Below are 22111 nucleotides of genomic sequence, written 5' to 3'. Positions count from 1 at the left end.
AAATTCAAAACAAACAGAACAAAAATAGAAAACAGTAAATAAAAAGAAAAGAGAAGAAGTACCTGGCGCTCACCTGTGCTGGCCCAGCCTCCCCTGTGCAGCCCACCTGCGTGGCCCAGCCCACCTCCTTCCCCCCCCTTGTCCTCTTCTTCCTCTGCCAGTAGGCAGAGGCGAGGCGTGGCACGCGCCCGAAGAGCGCCGGCCACCTCCTGCTTCGCCGTGGCAGCCTCCCCGACCCCCTCGCGACGCCACGGAGACGGCCTCGACCCCCCTCGACCGTCTCTCTCTCTCTGGACCCCCTCCTCCTCCTCTGTTCTCCCTCCCTCTCGTCACCGAACGCACCTGGGAGCGCCGCTCGCCGTAGCCATGACCACGGCCACCCCCTCCCCTCTCCGGCGTGCTCCCGAGCTCCTGCACCTCGTCGCCAACCCCCTCACCGAGCCACGTGACCGGAAAGGCCCCGAGCAGCCGCCATCGTCATCATCTCCGAGCTTCGGCCCCGGTGCCGTCTCCGTCGAATTCGGCCACTCCGGCGCGCCCCCGAGCCCACTAACCCTCCCTACAGCTCCGCGGTGAGCCTTCATGCAGAACCCCTCTCTCTCCCCTCGCGTTTGCGAGCTCTAGGCCATAGCTCCGCCGCGGCCAAACTCCGGCCGCCGCTGACCTCGTCACCGCCGTCACTGCAGCCGCTTGAGCTCGTTTCGGAGCGTGTCACCGCACTCAGGAAGCCACCAGGAGCCTAACGCATATCCTAACTCGCCCTCCCGTGCTCCACAACGCCGTTTTCGCCGAGGTCCGAACTCCGGCGCCGCCGCGAGCTCCGTTCCGACGAGCTCCGTCGGCCCCACGACCTCCCACTCGGTCCTCTGGATGCGCGGGAGCAAGGGCCATCCCCTGGTGCCCTCAGCGCGCCAAACTGACGCCTCTAGCGCAAGTCCGGCGTGCCCCGCCGTGTTCTGTGGTCACCGGCGACTCATCGCCGGCGTATCTGACGTGGCGTCGTCATTAGCACTAATGACCCCACTAACTAACCCCCAGAGCCACTGACAGCCGGGCCCCACGACCTAACTAACCGGCTAACTAAAATAGATTAAGTTTAATCTAATTGCAGTGGCCCCACGCGTCGGCGTTGACCTCGCTGACGTGGCCTTTGACCGGCCCCACATGTCTGTGACTCCAGCCATCACTGTGTCACTGACGTGTGGCCCCCACACGTCAGGTTTGACCCGAGCCAGCCCAGTTGACTGCTGACGTCACAGTGACGTGGTGCTGATGCCATAATTCATTTTCTGGAATTATTTTAATTCTAAATATTTAGGAAATTTCAGAAAATGCCCTAAACTTCAATAATTCATAGAAATTCAACCGTAACTCCAAATTAAATAAATTATATATGAAAAATTATCAGAATAATTCAAGGAATCCATCTGTACCATTTTCATGCATGTTAGAACAACTTATAGCTGCTGTTTAGCACAAATCAATTACATGGCTTTTGAATAATCACATATGGAGTTTGAATTTGAATCTTGGATTCAGACCAACTTCATTTAATCTGGTTTTAGTTGCATTAGCCCAAAACACATTCATTTTGCCATGTCATGATCATGCATCATATTGTGCATTGCACTGATCATGTTTTTCTGTATTTGCCGGTAATTGTCCCCTCTCGATAGACGTGTACCGATGATGTGATCGTTGACACTGATGAAGACTCAATGTTATCTTCAGAAGTGCCAGGCAAGCAAAACCCCCTTGTTCATTCCGATAAAATCCCACTCTCTCGCTCCTGCTCTCTTTTACTGCATTAGGACAACATCGATTCATCTGTTACTTGCTGCGGTAGCTGAACCCCTTTATCCTTTGCATGACCTGTCATTCCACAGTAAATAGATGAAACCCACTAGCATGAGTAGGAGTTGTTTGAGCCCTGTTGTGCCTACTCATTCATGTTTGTTTGTCATGCCTGCTACTGCTTAGAGTTGAGTCAGGTCTGATTCATCGGGGATGAATCAGAGGTGTGTGAACATGTCCTACTGTGTGTGAGCTAAGTGTGTGAACACAATTTGGTAAAGGTAGCGGTGAGAGGCCATGTAGGAGTACATGGTGGGTTGTCTCATTGCAGCCGTCCTCAGGAACTGAGTTCTGTGTTTGTGATCCATGATTCAGCTACTACCACGCATTGGGCCCGAAACCAATGGACCCTCTCGGCTTCTTAATCACCCTTGTCCTCTGTCCAGGAGTTGCAAGTAGTTTCTGGTGTTTGTAGTATGCTGGAGGCCGTGGACAGCGCTGACCGTAGGGGTGGGCTGTGATGCGGTAGGCACGTGGCCGGGTAAACCGGGCACCCGTTTGGTGTCACGGAACCCTGTACACATCGTTTGGGGCTGTGAGCGAAACTCCGGCCGGATCTCCTCATGGATGGAACCCGAATAGGCGATAAACCTGGACTAGAGACTTGAGTGTTTAGGCAGGCCGTGGCCAACACCCACGTTGGGCTTCCGCTTGAAGGTTGCCGAGTACATGTCGTGTAAACGGCGGTAAGTGGTGAGAGCGTGTGTGAAGAAGTACACCCCTGCAGGGTTAACATCATCTATTCGAATAGCCGTGTCCGCGGAAAAGGACTTCTGGGTTGCTTATATCAGTTCATAGACAAGTGAAAGTGGATACTCTAAAATACGCAAGATAAGCGTGAGTGCTATGGATGGCGTTCTCGTAGGGAGACGGGGGCGGATCCATAGTGGTGTATTGATATGGTGAATATGTGGACTCGTGTGCGCCACCTCAAAAGAGTTACTTGCAGTCGTAGTTCAGGATAGCCACCGAGTCAAAGCTGGCTTGCTGCAGTTAAACCCCACCACCCCTTTGTTGATAATGATGCATATGTAGTTAGATCTGATGTAAGTCTTGCTGGGTACATTTGTACTCACGTTTGCCTATTTTATGTTTTTGCAGAGAGACTTCGGTCTCGCTAGTAGTTTCACGTGGACTTCGACGTTTAGCTTGTTACCTCAGCTACGATCTTGTGCCCTCGGCAGTATCTGGCAGATAGTCAGGCTTCTCAGCCTTTTTCATTTATAGTGGTCTGTACTCAGACATGATAGTTTCCGCTTGTGCTTTGACTTGTATACTCTGAATGTTGGGTCATGAGACCTATGTTTGTAATATCTCGCTCCTCGGAGCCTAATGAATAAATACTTGATTTGTAGAGTCATGTTGTGATGCCATGTTGTATTTGCACATATCGAGCATATTGTGTGTATGTTATTGAAATGCTTGGTATGTGTGGGATCTGACCATCTAGTTGTTTATCTTTAGTAGCCTCTCTTATCGGGAAATGTCTCCTAGTGTTTCCACTGAGCCATGGTAGCTTGCTACTGCTCCGGAACACTTAGGCTGGCCGGCATGTGTCCTTCTTCGTTCCTGTGTCTGTCCCTTCGGGGAAATGTCACGCGATGAATACCGGAGTCCTGTTAGCCCGCTACAGCCCGGTTCACCGGAGTCCTGCTAGCCCAGTGCTACAGCCTGGATTCACTCGCTGATGACCGACACGTTCGATGCTGGGTCATGGATGCCTGTCCCTGTAAGTTTGTGCCACTTTGGGTTTACGACTAGCCATGTCAGCCCGGGCTCCTTATCATATGGATGCTAGCGACACTGTCATATACGTGTGCCAAAAGGCGCAAACGGTCCCGGGTAAAGGTAAGGCGACACCCGTGGGAATACCGTGCGTGAGGCCGCAAAGTGATATGAAGTGTTACATGCTAGATCTATGTGGCATTGAGTCGGGGTCCTGACAGCGTTGGTATCAGAGCTTGACTGCCTGTAGGATTACCAAGCCAAACTGGTCGAAGTCGAGTCTAGAAATTCTTTAGTTATATAAGGGAAATTGATTGTGGGATGGAACGTAAGGCTCTTTTTACTCCTTATACCTCATGCCCTTCTGATCTGAGTCATCTTATCTTTCCTGCGGGGATTAAGAACTAGGCTATCTCTTCTTTCTATTAGGATCATGTGTTATTAATCAGTAGACTTATAAGATTTTTGGACTTAAGCCTCTGTTCAGTTCCTACTACTTCCGTATGTTAATTGTTGATCTCGAAACCTTGATATTGTGCTTCTGAGTGGTTATGCCACCATTTTTGTGAATGTCTCAAATCTTTTCTGAGCATTTACAGCCGTTATGCTGTCCGAGTCATCCCAGGTTTCTAAGTAGTCTGATGCATTTGCAAATCCTTTCTTCCCGTTTCAATGTTCCCATGGGCCAGATTAACCACACTAATCAGTGAGTTGAGGTACTCTGTTACCTTGACATATATGTTGGAGATATTATTATGACCCTAGGTGTCTTAGGGGATCATCTAGTAGTCTAGCCATGATCTGTGTTCCCAGTGTGATGATTCTGGCCTTTATTCTCGAAAGCATTCCGTGATGCTACTTAGTAGTAGGTATTCCACTCCTGGGTTCTGAACCCGAGATTCACTCTACCTACTTCATGTTGATAGTAATTGCTAGTGCCTTTAGGATATTAGTAACCTTTGCGATAGTCCTTGAAGTCCGTGGTATCTTCTTCTTCCAAATACCATGAACTACTTATGGCAGAAGTTCCTCGTTGAACTGAAATATCACAACAGGATTATTTTTGATGAGTTCTCCATTATATATTGTGGCTTTGCCAGTTCTACCTTTCCGCATGGGTTATCCGGAAGAAATATGTTGAACTTGGTTCGACATACTAATCTATGCATCCACAACTCAGAAAATTATATGTTCCTTTGAGTTGTTCTCTTTAGTGGTCTTCTGACCCTCGTCTATCAATTGATAGTCAAGAGTATGCGTGCATTCGTTCGTCGATGCCTATTACCCTTGTGGTCCACCAAGCCATTCTATCGCAGAATGACTAGGAGAAACAAACTCCAGTACCTCTTCCATATCTAGGATTGGGTCAAAATAGTTGTATTCCGCAGATCAAATGCCAATCCAGCTTTTGGTTTTGTTCTACCTTGGAGTATTACCCCCTTTATGTCAGAATTGTCATGAGAACTGCACCGACTCTCATGAATTTTGATGTAGTGATACTTCTCACCATCATTAGTCATTCCTCGGCCCTCGTGTTGATGCAACCGGAATACCGACAAATGAATTGCGATGTGTGAAATCAATACTCCCAGCAACCTCGTTGCTTGGTAGTTAAATGGACGATAACCTCATTCTTAGCGTGTTGGTTTTTGAATCGTCACCCTAAGATTGATTGTGCTACCTAGTCCCTATTTCTGGTGCACTCCTCGATTGATGAGTTAGGATCTTGTCAAGTCCTCACTCATTTGATCATATCGTCTTGCCCTCAAAAGCGAGATTGTTCTCGAGCTTAGTAACATACCGGTGGTTCGTGATTTTCTGAATGTCTTCTCAGAGGTACTACCAGGTCGTCACCTGACCGTTATGTTGAGCCCGTGATCAAGTTGGTTTCTTATGAACCACCTTCTTTCCAAGAATCGGTGTTAGATATCCCTGAGCTAGTTGGTTAAGCTGGACAACAACTTGGAGAGTTGGAAGATAAAAACTTGTCTGACTTAGTTCGTTCCAAAGGGATATTCTTGTGTAGTGTGTGTTGAAGAAAGATGATATCTTCATCGATTGGTCCCTGTGATCAGTTGCTGGACCTATTGTCTTATCAATCCCTTGATTTGAGTGTGGGCTATCGTCAAATCAAATCAGTACCAACGATGCTCGTAATGTTGTCCTACTCGTGGTTGATCCCTCGAGCATACACCATTACATCTTTGGTCTGACCAATGCTATCACCGTGTTCACATGATGGTGGAAGTCCAGTGATATGGAAATTCCGATGAGTTGCTGTTGAGCCCATCAGTAGCATTTTGTCTCCCCCCCATGAATCATGTTGAACATCAACCTAGTGTTGGAAACTTGTGTAAGCATTTCTTCGTGTTTCGTTCATGAAGCATATGTTTGAATGAAAGTAGTGATTTTCCCTAATTCATGTGCATATGATGCAAGTTGCCGCCATGAATTTGAGGAAGATTGTTTTGTTTCCCTGGAATCATTCCAAATTAGTCATGCACACGTGCGAAGTATTCTGTGGTCTGGAGACTTGCAACCTTCATTCCATATGTGTCCCGAGCACACCAAGCCACTGATTGATTTGTTCAAGGGGAAGAAGTTCCTTCATAAGAGCTAATCATATGACTTATGCAAGGACTTCGTTATCCACGGTGATGGTTCCCAACCAGAACTCGGTAGTGTTTTATTGTAAGACTACCACGTGGTCATGCTTGTCCGGGACAACGTGTTCACATGTTTGTAGCAGAACCAGCTCATGTTTTGGAGCTTACTATCATAGTTCATTTCCCGAGAATCTCGCAACGTCATCTCGTCGATTTGTGTTGCAAACTTTCATTTTTTTTTCTAGACTTGATGAGTCTGGGATATCCTGACACCAACCAGATCTGAATCTCAGGCAGATATGATGGTTGGAACATTCTCCAAGAACTATAATATTGGTCCCTCGATAACCGGTAAAGTGGATGTCGTGGCCACACACCCAGGCGGAAGACCTGTTATTATAATATCTTGATTGAGGAAGTTGGCCACCTCCCCATAGGGATTTCGTAGGATTTACTCCCTAGTTGCCCCTATGGATTTTGAGATCCCGAAGTCCGACCTACTTGATGTCCTAGATACCAGACCATTTCTATGAATGGGTTACACTAGCACATCAAGGAGAACATTAGAAGCGGAGTGCTAAATGTTTCTCGGTCGATCATCCAGATTTTGTTTCCTTGGCCTCGCTAAGATGAAATCTGAGAAGGTGTTATCTTTCTTTGCATCTACATCCTCCATCATCATTCATCATGGTAGCAAGTTGTGTTGCCGGACCCTTGACACGGATGTTGGTAAAACCTTGATGAATATGGAAATGCTCAAGTTCTTGAGAGCACGCACAAGCGTTACGTGTTATCATCGGCTCTAACTGGGATTCCTCTCAGTTTCCTCGGCAATGCTATGACCTTTTCAACCAGTGAATTCACTCCCTATTGTTGGGTTCTTCCCCAGTTACCAGAATCATTCCCAGCATTTGCATTTTGTTCCTAGCTTGCACCGCCAATGTGTCATTCTACCATGGGTCTCTTCCATTTCCGGTGATAAGCAAAATCATCCATTACGTTGTCTTCAACAAGGCAATCCACATCATCCAAGTCTGAGTATGCCATTCTACCGACCCCCTCCAAACGATCGTTGTGAATTGCCTTAGGCTGGTATGAAGAGTTTCAATGATCTCTGAATCAAAGGTAATTCTTTTTGCCACTTAAGATAATAATCTACGAATCACCCTTCTCCAGGATGTTTCGTCGTGGTATCATGGCAATTCAACTCCTCGCTACGTTGACAACCGTTCACCACCTTCTTAGGTGTGGAATTGTTGTCCACCTAGTGAACCTTCGTCATCCGTTTCTTTCCACCCCTCTTGATGTGTATCTCGTGTCTCAACCCGGGAGATGGTCCTATGTCTCATTCCGTGAGTTGTCCGATCTTCAAGAAGATCGACCCTTCTAGAGTCTCCTTCTTCCCTCCATGTCATGTTGGCAGGATTTCTCAGAACAAGACATCAAGACAATGATGGTGAATGAATCAACGTTCAACTGAAGTGCACCCTGGATCGTGAAGATTGTACTAGTTTGCGTTTCCCCTTCATCCTACCCTACGCTTGAATCTCGAGACGAGATTCTTGTTTAGTGGGGGTGAGTTGTCACATCCCTAGCTTCAGGCATTGCTCTAGGTTAGCTTCATGTGTGCATCATGTCTATATTTTTGAAACTTGAATTGAGGAATATTGGAAGCCTCAAAACCGTAAATAAAAGAGGGGCAAAAACCCTAGAAATCTTATTCATTGCTCCAAAAGGCTCTTCTTAAATGTTTGATAATTTTTGGTAAGGGTTCTGGTCCCAACCAAAATATTGAACATTTTTAAGGAGTTATTTTTGGGACTTTGAATTTAAATCATAGCCATTTGAATTGGACTTATATCTACTGTTAAATAAATATAGGTCCAATAATTCTGAAATATTTTGTGGAGCATTGTTTTAATTCTTTTAGCTCCTAAAAATATTGTCAGAAGCAAAATAAATTGAATTGGTTTCAAAACCAAATTCAAAACAAACAGAACAAAAATAGAAAACAGTAAATAAAAAGAAAAGAGAAGAAGTACCTGGCGCTCACCTGTGCTGGCCCAGCCTCCCCTGTGCAGCCCACCTGCGTGGCCCAGCCCACCTCCTTCCCCCCCCTTGTCCTCTTCTTCCTCTGCCAGTAGGCAGAGGCGAGGCGTGGCACGCGCCCGAAGAGCGCCGGCCACCTCCTGCTTCGCCGTGGCAGCCTCCCCGACCCCCTCGCGACGCCACGGAGACGGCCTCGACCCCCCTCGACCGTCTCTCTCTCTCTGGACCCCCTCCTCCTCCTCTGTTCTCCCTCCCTCTCGTCACCGAACGCACCTGGGAGCGCCGCTCGCCGTAGCCATGACCACGGCCACCCCCTCCCCTCTCCGGCGTGCTCCCGAGCTCCTGCACCTCGTCGCCAACCCCCTCACCGAGCCACGTGACCGGAAAGGCCCCGAGCAGCCGCCATCGTCATCATCTCCGAGCTTCGGCCCCGGTGCCGTCTCCGTCGAATTCGGCCACTCCGGCGCGCCCCCGAGCCCACTAACCCTCCCTACAGCTCCGCGGTGAGCCTTCATGCAGAACCCCTCTCTCTCCCCTCGCGTTTGCGAGCTCTAGGCCATAGCTCGGCCGCGGCCAAACTCCGGCCGCCGCTGACCTCGTCACCGCCGTCACTGCAGCCACTTGAGCTCGTTTCGGAGCGTGTCACCGCACTCAGGAAGCCACCAGGAGCCTAACGCATATCCTAACTCGCCCTCCCGTGCTCCACAACGCCGTTTTCGCCGAGGTCCGAACTCCGGCGCCGCCGCGAGCTCCGTTCCGACGAGCTCCGTCGGCCCCACGACCTCCCACTCGGTCCTCTGGATGCGCGGGAGCAAGGGCCATCCCCTGGTGCCCTCAGCGCGCCAAACTGACGCCTCTAGCGCAAGTCCGGCGTGCCCCGCCGTGTTCTGTGGTCATCGGCGACTCATCACCGGCGTATCTGACGTGGCGTCGTCATTAGCACTAATGACCCCACTAACTAACCCCCAGAGCCACTGACAGCCGGGCCCCACGGCCTAACTAACCGGCTAACTAAAATAGATTAAGTTTAATCTAATTGCAGTGGCCCCACGCGTCGGCGTTGACCTCGCTGACGTGGCCTTTGACCGGCCCCACATGTCTGTGACTCCAGCCAGCACTGTGTCACTGACGTGTGGCCCCCACACGTCAGGTTTGACCCGAGCCAGCCCAGTTGAATGCTGACGTCACAGTGACGTGGTGCTGACGCCATAATTCATTTTCTGGAATTATTTTAATTCTAAATATTCAGGAAATTTCAGAAAATGCCCTAAACTTCAATAATTCATAGAAATTCAACCGTAACTCCAAATTAAATAAATTATATATGAAAAATTATCAGAATAATTCAAGGAATCCATCTGTACCATTTTCATGCATGTTAGAACAACTTATAGCTGCTATTTAGCACAAATCAATTACATGGCTTTTGAATAATCACATATGTAGTTTGAATTTGAATCTTGGATTCAAACCAACTTCATTTAATCTGGTTTTAGTTGCATTAGCCCAAAACACATTCATTTTGCCATGTCATGATCATGCATCATATTGTGCATTGCACTGATCGTGTTTTTCTGTATTTGCCGGTAATTGTCCCCTCTCGATAGACGTGTACCGATGATGTGATCGTTGACACTGATGAAGACTCAATGTTATCTTCAGAAGTGCCAGGCAAGCAAAACCCCCTTGTTCATTCCGATAAAATCCCACTCTCTCGCTCCTGCTCTCTTTTACTGCATTAGGACAACATCGATTCATCTGTTACTTGCTGCGGTAGCTGAACCCCTTTATCCTTTGCATGACCTGTCATTCCACAGTAAATAGATGAAACCCACTAGCATGAGTAGGAGTTGTTTGAGCCCTGTTGTGCCTACTCATTCATGTTTGTTTACCATGCCTGCTACTTCTTAGAGTTGAGTCAGGTCTGATTCATCGGGGATGAATCAGAGGTGTGTGAACATGTCCTACTGTGTGTGAGCTAAGTGTGTGAACACGATTTGGTAAAGGTAGCGGTGAGAGGCCATGTAGGAGTACATGGTGGGTTGTCTCATTGCAGCCGTCCTCAGGAACTGAGTTCTGTGTTTGTGATCCATGATTCAGCTACTACCACGCATTGGGCCCGAAACCAATGGACCCTCTCGGCTTCTTGATCACCCTTGTCCTCTGTCCAGGAGTTGCAAGTAGTTTCTGGTGTTTGTAGTATGCTGGAGGCCGTGCGCAGCGCTGACCGTAGGGGTGGGCTGTGATGCGGTAGGCACGTGGCACGGTGTACCGGGCGCCCGTTTGGTGTCTCGGGAACCCTGTTCACATCGTTTGGGGCTGTGAGCGAAACTCCGGCCGGATCTCCTCATGGATGGAACCCAAATAGGCGATAAACCTGGACTAGAGACTTGAGTGTTTAGGTAGGCCGTGGCCGACACCCACGTTGGGCTTCCGCTTGAAGGTTGCCGAGTACATGTCGTGTAAACGGCGGTAAGTGGTGAGAGCGTGTGTGAAGAAGTACACCCCTGCAGGGTTAACATCATCTATTCGAATAGCCGTGTCCGCGGAAAAGGACTTCTGGGTTGCTTATATCAGTTCATAGACAAGTGAAAGTGGATACCTTAAAATACGCAAGATAAGCGTGAGTGCTATGGATGGCGTTCTCGTAGGGGGACGGGAGCGGATCCATAGTGGTGTATTGGTTGGTGAATATGTGGACTCGTGTGCGCCACTTCAAAAGAGTTACTTGCAGTCGTAGTTCAGGATAGCCACCGAGTCAAAGCTGGCTTGCTGCAGTCAAACCCCTCCACCCCCTTGTTGATAATGATGCATATGTAGATAGATCTGATGTAAGTCTTGCTGGGTACATTTGTACTCACGTTTGCCTATTTTATGTTTTTGCAGAGAGACTTCGGTCTCACTAGTAGTTCCACGTGGACTTCGACGTTTAGCTTGTTACCTCAGCTACGATCTTGTGCCCTCGGCAGGATCTGATAGATAGTCAGGCTTTTCAGCCTTTTTCAGTTATAGATGTCTGTACCCAGACATGATAGCTTCCGCTTGTGCTTTGATTTGTATGCTCTGAATGTTGGGTCGTGAGACCCCTGTTTGTATTATCTCGCTCCTCGGAGCCTATCAAGTAAATACTTGAGTCGTAGAGTCATGTTGTGATGCCATGTTGTATTTGCACATATCGAGCATATTGTGTGTATGTTATTGAAATGCTTGGTATGTGTGGGATCTGACTATCTAGTTGTTTATCTTTAGTAGCCTCTCTTACCGGGAAATGTCTCCTAGTGTTACCGCTGAGCCATGGTAGCTTGCTACTGCTCTGGAACACTTAGGCTGGCCGGCATGTGTCCTTCTTCGTTCCTGTGTCTGTCCCTTCGGGGAAATGTCACGCTTTGAGTACTGGAGTCCTGTTAGCCCGCTACAGCCCGGTTTACCGGAGTCCTGTTAGCCCAGTGCTACAGCCCGGACCCACTTGCTGATGACCGACACGTTCGAAGCTGGGTCATGGATGCCTGTCCCTGTAAGTCTGTGCCACTTTGGGTTTACGACTAGTCATGTCAGCCCGGGCTCTTTATCATATGGATGCTAGCGACACTATCATATACGTGAGCCAAAATGCGCAAACGGTCCCGGGCAAAGGTAAGGCGACACCCGTGGGGATACCGTGCGTGAGGCCGCAAAGTGATATGAGGTGTTACCGGCTAGATCGATGTGACATCGAGTCGGGGTCCTGACATTCACCGTCAATTCGCCACCATCGTCACGTCCCCGAGCCGGCTAACCATCCCTACGGCACCGCTGTGAGCTCCTACGCCTTCCCTCCCTCTTTCCCCCTTCGATTGCGCCCTATAGCCTCGATTCCACCGGAGCCGCGAGCTCGGCTCTGCCGGCCATGTCGCCGCCGTGGCCTGAGCTCGAACGGGTCGGGCCCGTGCATCTCACCGAACTCATGGTGACTCCAGGAGGCTGCGCGGTGCTTTACCTCACTCACCCGTGCCCCACAACGCCGTTTTCGCCGAGGTCCGAACTCCGGCCGCCGCCGCAAGCTCCGCTCCGGCGAGTGCTGGCCACCCCGCGTCCTTCCGTCGCCTCCTCCGGATGCGCACGAGCGCTAGGAACCCACAGAGCCTCTCCGCGCGGCGTTTGGTCGCCGGAGGGCGAAACCCGAGCCGTTCGGCCGTCGCTGACCTCGCCGGCGGTTTAACTCCGGCCGTGCTGACGTGGGCCGTCGTTAGCAGCTAACAGCCCCACTAACCAACCTCCTAGCTCACTGACACCTGGGCCCCACGCCCTAACTAACCCAGGTTTTATCTGTGTTTAAATTAAACTAACCCCCACGGGCCCACAGGTCAGTTTGACCTGGCCACGTCACACGTTGACTGGCCCCACATGACAGAGTTGACTTGATGACGTGGCCTTTGACCCGGCCCCACCTGTCATTGACACTAACTAGCCCTGTGTCACTGACGTGTGGCCCCCACACGTCAGGTTTGACCGAGCCAGCCCAGTTGACCCTGCTGACGTCACTGTGACGTGGGGCTGATGCAATAAGTGTTTTCTGGATTTAATTTAATTCTGAAATTCTAGAAAATGCCTAAAACTTCTAAAAATCATAGAAATTCAACCGTAACTGCAAATTAAATAATTTATATATGAAAAATTATCAGAAAAATCCAAGGAATCCATCTGTACCATTTTCATGCATGTTAGAACAACTTATAGCTGCTGTATAGCACAAATCAATTAAATGGCATTTGAATAATCACATATGGAGTTTGAATTTGAATCTTGTATTCAAACCAACTTCATTTAATCTGTTGCTAGTTGCATTAGCTCAAAACACATTCATTTTGCCATGTCATGATCATGCATCATATTGTGCATTGCATTGATTGTGTTCCCTTCTGTGTTGCCGGTATTTGTCCCCTCTCGATAGACGTGATACCGATGATGTGATCGTTGACACTGATGAAGACTCAATATTATCTTCAGAAGTGCCAGGCAAGCAAAACCCCCTTGTTCATTCCGATAAAATCCCACTCTCTCGCTCCTGCTCTCTTTTACTGCATTAGGACAACACCGATTCATCTGTTACTTGCTGCGGTAGTTGAACCCCTTTATCCTTTGCATGACCTGTCATTGCCACAGTAAATAGATGAAACCCACTAGCATGAGTAGGAGTTGTTTGAGCCCTGTTGTGCCTACTCATTCATGCTTGTTTGTCATGCCTGCTACTGCTTAGAGTCGAGTCAGGTCTGATTCATCCGGGATGAATCAGAGGTGTGTGAACATGTCCTACGGTGTGTGAGCTAAGCGTGTGAACACGATTTGGTAAAGGTAGCGGTGAGAGGCCATGTAGGAGTACATGGTGGGTTGTCTCATTGCAGCCGTCCTCAGGAACTGAGTTCTGTGTTTGTGATCCATGATTCAGCTACTACCATGCATTGGGCCCGAAACCAATGGACCCTCTCGGCTTCTTGATCACCCTTGTCCTCTGTCCAGGAGTTGCAAGTAGTTTCTGGTGTTTGTAGTATGCTGGAGGCCGTGCGCAGCGCTGACCGTAGGGGTGGGCTGTGATGCGGTAGGCACGTGGCACGGTGTACCAGGCGCCCGTTTGGTGTCTCGGGAACCCTGTTCACATCGTTTGGGGCTGTGAGCGAAACTCCGGCCGGATCTCCTCATGGATGGAACCCGAATAGGCGATAAACCTGGACTAGAGACTTGAGTGTTTAGGTAGGCCGTGGCCGACACCCACGTTGGGCTTCCGCTTGAAGGTTGCCGAGTACATGTCGTGTAAACGGCGGTAAGTGGTGAGAGCGTGTGTGAAGGAGTACACCCCTGCAGGGTTAATATCATCTATTCGAATAGCCGTGTCCGCGGTAAAGGACTTCTGGGTTGCTTATATCAGTTCATAGACAAGTGAAAGTGGATACTCTAAAATACGCAAGATAAGCGTGAGTGCTATGGATGGCGTTCTCGTAGGGAGACGGGAGCGGTTCCATAGTGGTGTATTGGTTGGTGAATATGTGGACTCGTGTGCGCCACCTCAAAAGAGTTACTTGCAGTCGTAGTTCAGGATAGCCACCGAGTCAAAGCTGGCTTGCTGCAGTTAAACCCCACCACCCCCTTTGTTGAAAATGATGCATATGTAGATAGATGTGATGTAAGTCTTGCTGGGTACATTTGTACTCACGTTTGCCTATTTTATGTTTTTGCAGAGAGACTTCAGTCTCACTAGTAGTTCCGCTTGGACTTCGACGTTTAGCTTGATACCTCAGCTACGATCTTGTGCCCTCGGCAGGATCTGATAGATAGTCAGGCTTCTCGGCCTTTTTCATTTATAGATGTCTGTACCCAGACATGATAGCTTCCGCTTGTGCTTGGACTTGTATACTCTGAATGTTGGGTCATGAGACCTATGTTTGTAATATCTCGCTCCTCGGAGCCTATTGAATAAATTATTTGAGTCGTAGAGTTATGTTGTGATGCCATGTTGTATTTGCACATATCGAGCATATTGTGTGTATGCTATTGAAATGCTTGGTATGTGTGGGATCTGACCATCTAGTTGTTTATCTTTAGTAGCCTCTCTTACCGGGAAATGTCTCCTAGTGTTTCCACCGAGCCATGGTAGCTTGCTACTGCTCCGGAACACTTAGGCTGGCCGGCATGTGTCCTTCTTCGTTCCTGTGTCTGTCCCTACGGGGAAATGTCACGCGATGAATACCGGAGTCCTGTTAGCCCACTACAGCCCGGTTCACCGGAGTCCTGCTAGCCCAGTGCTACAGCCTGGATTCACTCGCTGATGACCGACACGTTCGATGCTGGGTCATGGATGCCTGTCCCTGTAAGTTTGTGCCACTTTGGGTTTACGACTAGCCATGTCAGCCCGGGCTCCTTATCATATGGATGCTAGCGACACTGTCATATACGTGTGCCAAAAGGCGCAAACGGTCTCGGGTAAAGGTAAGGCGACACCCGTGGGAATACCGTGCGTGAGGCCGCAAAGTGATATGAAGTGTTACATGCTAGATCTATGTGGCATTGAGTCGGGGTCCTGACAAAACTGGCCTGATGAGAAGTACTCCGCCCTCGGGATAGGTGGTTGAAGCCGTAGTCTGACCCGCTCGAAGTCTTGAGATAGGATGTATCATGTTAAAACACGACAGAAGCACTTCTTTTTTCTAAGACCAACTTTCGGATTGGCACCGAACACTTGATATTGTTCGGACGTCATGTTTTTACTGATGTTTCTTGGTTTCCCAAGCTTTTTGGCACTTTTAAAACTATTTGTGCTTTTCCAGCATTAGTCTCGCAGTGCAACGCCGGACACCTTTAGGGATTCGGCAAAAACATTCTCAGATATTGCTATATATGCATCGGTTTCGAATTGTGTCTTCGGTCAATAGTTGGGTTGCCCGGCTCCTGCACTTGCTTCCTACGTTCCGTTTTGTTCGGCTAGGCGTGCAAAGGGAGAACCACTGTGATTGTCCTTCCAGCTCACATGGTTAAGCAACTTAGTGGAGAAAGCCGAAAACTGACTTTCATAATAAGCGTAAACTGGTCAGCGATCCGATGACTATGTTAAATGATGGGCCATTCATAACATTGGCCGAAGTGTTTACGGCTTGACCCCGACTGTCGCCGAACACTACCGGGGGCTATTAACTGGCCTCCCAAACTAAATCCTCAATATTTTGCTCTTACATTAGAGCTGAGGTTTAATGATCATGCTTAGCATGACAACCCAAAGGAAGAAACCGATAGCGGGACCATTTTCTTTGGAGGACATTTCTTATGTTAAATTGTAAATATAACATATCTCTCTGCGTACCTTTGTTTATAAAACCGTATGACCAGATTGCCTTGTTTGTCGTAACTCCTTGCCCTCATAAAGGCTTTATAAAGTAGGACAAACACTCCTCAGCTAATGGCCAAGGAGGTGGAAGCCGATGGTCGGTCAACAAAGTTTTGTACAATGCGGATTCGAGCATTAATGATGTAAAGTACTTGAATACATAGAGTCATTACACATAATTTGTGATTTTACTATGGATATCGATCCTTAATTCGGCCACCCGTGCCCGCATTAAGGCTCGGGGGCTACTGGGCTTCGGGCTTATTATTTACAAATATTAAAGGGGCACATTGATCCCCTGATCTGGTGTTGCCACCCGACTAGTGTCTCGGGGGCTACTGCATTGCTTGTCCAATGCAGAAAATTTTATGTGCAATATAGTTTCTGAGGAGATTTTGATCCTCAGGTTGGTCGGCCGCACCCAACCTGAGTCTCGAGGACTGAGCACGCCGCTTTTAGTGTCCCGAAGTATTCTGCCGAGCTAGGACTTGATCCTCAAGCCGATTTTGCAAATCGACCTGAGTCTCAGCGGCTACTGGGATCAGCGGCCTTATGTCATCCTTCATGTGCATCTCAGGTTTTAGACCGATACCCACCTTGAGGGCTACTAGCTATATATCTCGGCAGAGAATAAATTGCACCAATCAAAAATATTGACAAAAATCGGCCCACATTCGGGGTGGTGCACCACCTCGGAAGCAGTCCGGCATAAAGCTCAGGTGCTAGCGGCTGGCTCCATAGAGGGCATTTTCGGCATTAAGCTCGGCTAAACTCCTTCAAACTTCTTTGAACCAAGGTGATTTACGACACCTCGGATATAGTCCGGCGTTGGAGCTCGGATACAGTCCGGTGTTGGAGCTCGGATATACATTCCGGCGTTGGGGCTCGGATACATATTTCGGTGTTGGAGCTTGGATACAGTCCGGCGTTGGAGCTCGGATACATAGTCCGGTGTTGGAGCTCAGATACATTCCAGCGTTAGAGCTGGGAAGCGGTCCGGCGTTGGTGCTCGGCTGCTAAAGATACCTCGAATGCAGTACGGCGTTGGAGCTCGGACGCAAGAGGATGCTGCCGCCCGGGAACAACCTCAAAACCGAGGTGTGGCATAAAAATAATAAGGCATTGATAAAGGCCGTAAACTTAAAGGGGCTCCTCGGATACCCGACGTGTAAACTCGTTGAATGCATTTCGGCGATCCTCAAGATCGAAGATAAAGAAGATTCGTTGAACCAGTTTTCAAGACCGACGACCGAAGATGAAGAACAGTTCGGAAGAATCGAGGAGCGTCCCTAACTTGAAGACCGGTTCAGGGGGCTACTGACGGTATCCTGGACTAGGGGGTACTCAACACGTCATCTCCTGATCTGATAGATTGGGCCGAGGACCCCCGTGGCCGTATACTCATGGGCCAGTTCGGACAACTGCCGCATACAAGGAAGATTCCACAAGACTTGGCGATCAAGACAAGGACTTCTCCCCACCGGCGTATTCGGCTAGGACTCTTGTTAACCTAGGCCTCTGGTGCATTATATAAACCGAGGCCAGGCTAGTCGATACAACTCCATATACAACAATCATACTGTAGGCTAGCTTCTAGGTTTTAGCCTCCTTGATCTCGTGGTAGATCTACTCTTGTACTACCCATATCATCAATATTAATCAAGCAGGACGTAGGGTTTTACCTCCATCAAGAGGGCCCGAACCTGGGTAAAACATCATGTTCCCTGCCTCCTGTTACCATCCGGCCTAGACGCACAGTTCAGGACCCCCTACCCGAGATCCGCCGGTTTTGACACCGATAGTGGGTCTAACGCATAATCGGAAATAAACGGAAATGGGATTCATGCCGCTGGGCCTGGCCTGAGCGGCTTGGGGATCATGCAGCCCGAGGGGCGCCCCCAACAAGGTAAGCTAACAACATGGAATAAAAAAGGGATACACGCCGCAGGGACGGACCCACGCGGCCTGGGAATAATGCAGCCCTGGGGGGCGCTCCCAGCTGGAAATAAAACTCGAAAGATATCACCTGATGATGTTGAGGACGAAGGAGCGTTGGTGTAGCAGGCTCGGTGGGCTGCGGGAGCCGATCCTCACGAGCCCCCAGCCCAAGGGCCTCGGGAGGCTCCAGAGGCGCTGGCGGCTCCTCACGGGCCATCTCCATCCCTGCCAGGGCTACGGAACTCCTGGCCTCTCGTGCCTCCGTGATGCCCCTCATGAGGCGCTGGTACGTGTCAGCCGCATTCGGCAAGCCGTAAGGCATGCGAACGTAGCTGTGGGGTGGGCCTCCGCAGCGCCCCACTCGCGAGGGCCAGCGGCGCTCCAGAGAGGCGACTCGGTTGAGCCCTGGTATGTCGATGCAGACGCGCAGCCCACCATCCTCGCCTGGATGGGGAACCACTGCTGGTAGGCGGCGGCCGCCTTTCATGACTCTTGACTCCTGTAGCTCCTGAATGGCCTTGCTGACGAACTCCTGAGGGTCTGGATCTCCTTGCCTTGCTCCTGCTTGAGGGAAACGTGCTTTGAAACACGCCTCCATGTGGTGCCCAAGCGCCTCCCTCATGACCCTAGCTAGGTCGGTGGCCCTCCAGGGGAGAGCCCCCGAGCCCTGCCTGAGGAGGGCACCGGGCGCGTTTTCCTATGCGATGGAAGGAGGTTCCCCCTGGGCAGGCGCGGGCCCAGAGGGGCCTGTCTCCTGAGTGGTCGGGCCGGATGATGCCTTCTTCTTCTTAGGGGCGGTCTCGGGAGGCCTCCTGCTTCCACGATCCGGGTCTTCCAGCGACGCGGCCTGAAAGGCTCGTTCCAGGGAACACACCGCGTCCTTCTCTTCACAGGGCACCGTGATGACTCTGCCGCTTCCTGGCATCTTGAGGACGTTGTAGCCGTGGTGAGTTACGGCCATGAACTTGGCCAACGCTGGGTACCCAAGGATGGCGTTGTACGGCAGGCGAATGTGAGTGACGTCGAAGTCGATGAGCTCGGTGCGGTAGTTGAACGTGCTCCGAAGGTGACAGGGAGGCGGACCTGCCCAATCGGGGCCGTGGAGCCGTCGGTGATACCAGAGAAAGGCTTGGTTGGCTGAAGCTGGCTGTAGGGCACTTGGAGGTTGTTGACCTCTCCACGGATAGGACGTTGAGCCCTGCCCCACCATCGATGAGGGTCTTGGTGACCACCACGTTGCTGACGATCGGGGAGCAAAGCATCGGGAGAACTCTGGCTGTAGCCCCACACTTGAGCTGATCTGCAGAGCTGAACGTGACGGCGCACGCCGACCACCTGAGAGGGCGCGTGGCTTCGAGCCTGGGGAGGACTGCGTTCACTTCGCGGGCGAACCGCTTGAAGATGCGCTGAGAGGCTGGGGCTTGTGCCCCGCCCAGGATGCAGGCGATCGCGCGCGGCTCCTGGAAGGCCCCAGCCCCCTCGTCCTGGTGGCGGTCCTCGTTTCTCCTTGGCTGCAGCGGCAACGGTGGGAGGCCTGCATTTCCCTGCGGGCGATCCTCGCGAGGCTGATCCCTCCAGTCTCCCTCGCGAGGCTGATCTCTCCAGCCTCCCTCGCGAGGCGGGTCTTGCCAGCGATCCTCGCGAGGTTGATCGCGCCACCCTTGGCGCGGGCCACGGTCTTCCCAGCGTCCTGCGTTCCTTCCTCCTCCTCGACCGTAGCCCCGGTCACTGCGGTCAGGGCGACGGCCGATCCTTCCTTCTCGCACGGCTCGGAGCTCTTGACATTCGTTGGTGTTTTGGGTGTGGAGGTCGTGGTACACACAGTACCAGCTGCCCTTGGAAGGTTCGGGCTGATCTCTGCCTCGCTTGGTGTCTGGTTCTGCCGCGAGCACGGCAGCCCCCTTGCGCTTCACATCCTTGGCCTTGGGCTTCTTCTCTTCTGGGTCTACGGCAGGCAGCTCGAGGAGGGAGAGACGCCCTTCCTCGGCCCTGGCACACTTGGTTGTCAGGTTGAACAGCTCCAAGGAAGTGCACAGGTCTTCATGCATCGCCAGCTCCTCCTTCATCTTGACGTCGCGCACGCCGTCGGACAAGGCCGAGATGATGACCTCCTCAGTTACCTTGGGAATCTTGGGGCGCACGTTGTTGAAGCGCTGGATGTACTTCTGCAGGGTCTCCCCGGGTTGTTGCTTGATGCGGAGCATGTCGCTCACGGCGGGTGGCCGGTCGCGAGTGCCCTGGAAGTTGGCGATGAAGTGGGTGCACATCTCATCCCAGGAGGAGATTGTGCCTGGAGCTAGGTTCAGGAGCCAGGTGCGGGCCCCGTCCTTGAGCGCCATGGGGAACCAGTTCGCCATGACTTTCTCGTCTCCGTTGGCAGCTTCGATGCCCAGCTCGTAGAGCTGGAGGAACTCTGCAGGGTCAGCCGTTCCGTCATAGCGAGGAGGCAAGTCTGGCTTGAACTTGCCGGGCCACGCGACGCTGCGTAGCTCGGCGGTGAAGGCGCAGCAGCCTGCTGTGGCCACGGGAGGCCTTGGATGACGGGGAGCTTGGTCTTGCATGTCCCCACGCGCCGCAGCTGGGAGCAGCGCGGGATCTTGACGCGCGGGAGCAGGATCATGGTCGTGACGTGCTGGAGCAGGGAGCGCCCGGGCAGCTTCTTGCGGGCGAGGGACTTCTTGACAACTCTGCTCTTGCTGCGCTGGCGCCTGACGGAGCGGGTTCCGCCCAGGGGCCACGCGCCTTGGAGCCATGGCACCATCCTGGGGAGGAGGCGGCCGGGGCGCCGCCAGAGCTTCATCGCCCGCGCGGGGCGGGGTGCGGTGTAGCGGAACGGACAGCGTAGGAGAGCCCCTTGCGGCACGGACGAGCTCGGCGACGCGGTCGAGCCATTCTTCGTAGACATAGTCGACGGGACGGTGCACTCAGGAGCTCGTTCGCCGCGATGTGTGCAGCCCGAGCCTCCATGGGCGCGCGGAGCGCGCGGGACGAAGAACCAGCTGGGGTGAGCGAGGGAGTTGTGGTGCGGCAAGTGGTACAAGGAAGGTGATGATGATGAACAATACAAGGAAGAACAGCCTCGTGAGGGTCTGTTCTGGGCTGGGGTGATGAACTGCTGGGAGGAGTTCAGTCACCTTTCTCTCTCTCTCTGGTCCTTTCTTTTATCCTTCGATCCCCCCTATTTCCTTCCAACCCCCTTGCTCTGTGGGTGGCTGGTCCTATTTATAGAGGCCCTGGTCCTCTTCCCAAATATCGAGCGGGAAGGGAGCCAACAATGGCGGGCTAATTTGAAGGGGGACAGCTAGTATCAGCTATCCTGACAAAGGTAGTCTTCACCTGCACAAAGCTCTGGTGATGACGCCGTCTTGGGCTCCACGGTGATCTCCGTCTTGTAGTCCTCATGGTCTTGGTCTCGTTGCACCGAAATGGCAACCTTTGCCTGATGCCTCGGTACTCCGCGGCTGCGCTTGCCCCCTTTGCACCAAAGAGGAAAGGAGGACACTGCGCGGGCTGGCACCCGCCTGGCACCCTTGGTCGTCATGGCTTGCGTCATAGGCACCTCGTGAGGTACCCCGCCTTGATCTCTCCGCCTCCTCGTGAGCCAACCTAACGAGGCCGTGCCTGAGGAAGCTCCGCGTTGTCCGCCCCGCGAGGCTTGGCCCCTCGCGAGGGTCTTTGGTTTGTGTTGGTGAAGATGGGTCGCGCTGGGCCCCCCTTTGAGCCATGCCGCAGGCCGCCGGGAGGCAAGTCTGGGGACCCCCGTTCCCAGAACGCCGACATAGCCTATGTGGGTATGATAATGAGTATATGTGATGTCCTTTCCAGACTATCCCCTTCGGTTTATATAGGCACCGAGGGGATCTAGGGTTTACATGGAGTCGTTTATATGAGAAGGAATTTTCGGTCGCCAAGCTTGCCTTCCACGCCAAGTAGAGTCCAATCCGGACACGGTGCATTCTTCGGCCTTCATGTCTTCACAGCCCATCAGTCCGGCCCAAAGGATAATAGGCCAGATGCCCGAGGACCCAGTAGTTCAGGACTCCCTCAGTAGCCCCTGAACCTGGCTTCAATGGCGAGGAGTCCGGTG

Source organism: Triticum dicoccoides, chromosome 5A, assembly GCF_002162155.2.
Source record: "Triticum dicoccoides isolate Atlit2015 ecotype Zavitan chromosome 5A, WEW_v2.0, whole genome shotgun sequence".
Lineage (NCBI taxonomy): Eukaryota > Viridiplantae > Streptophyta > Magnoliopsida > Poales > Poaceae > Triticum > Triticum dicoccoides.
This window is presented reverse-complemented; position numbering follows the sequence as displayed.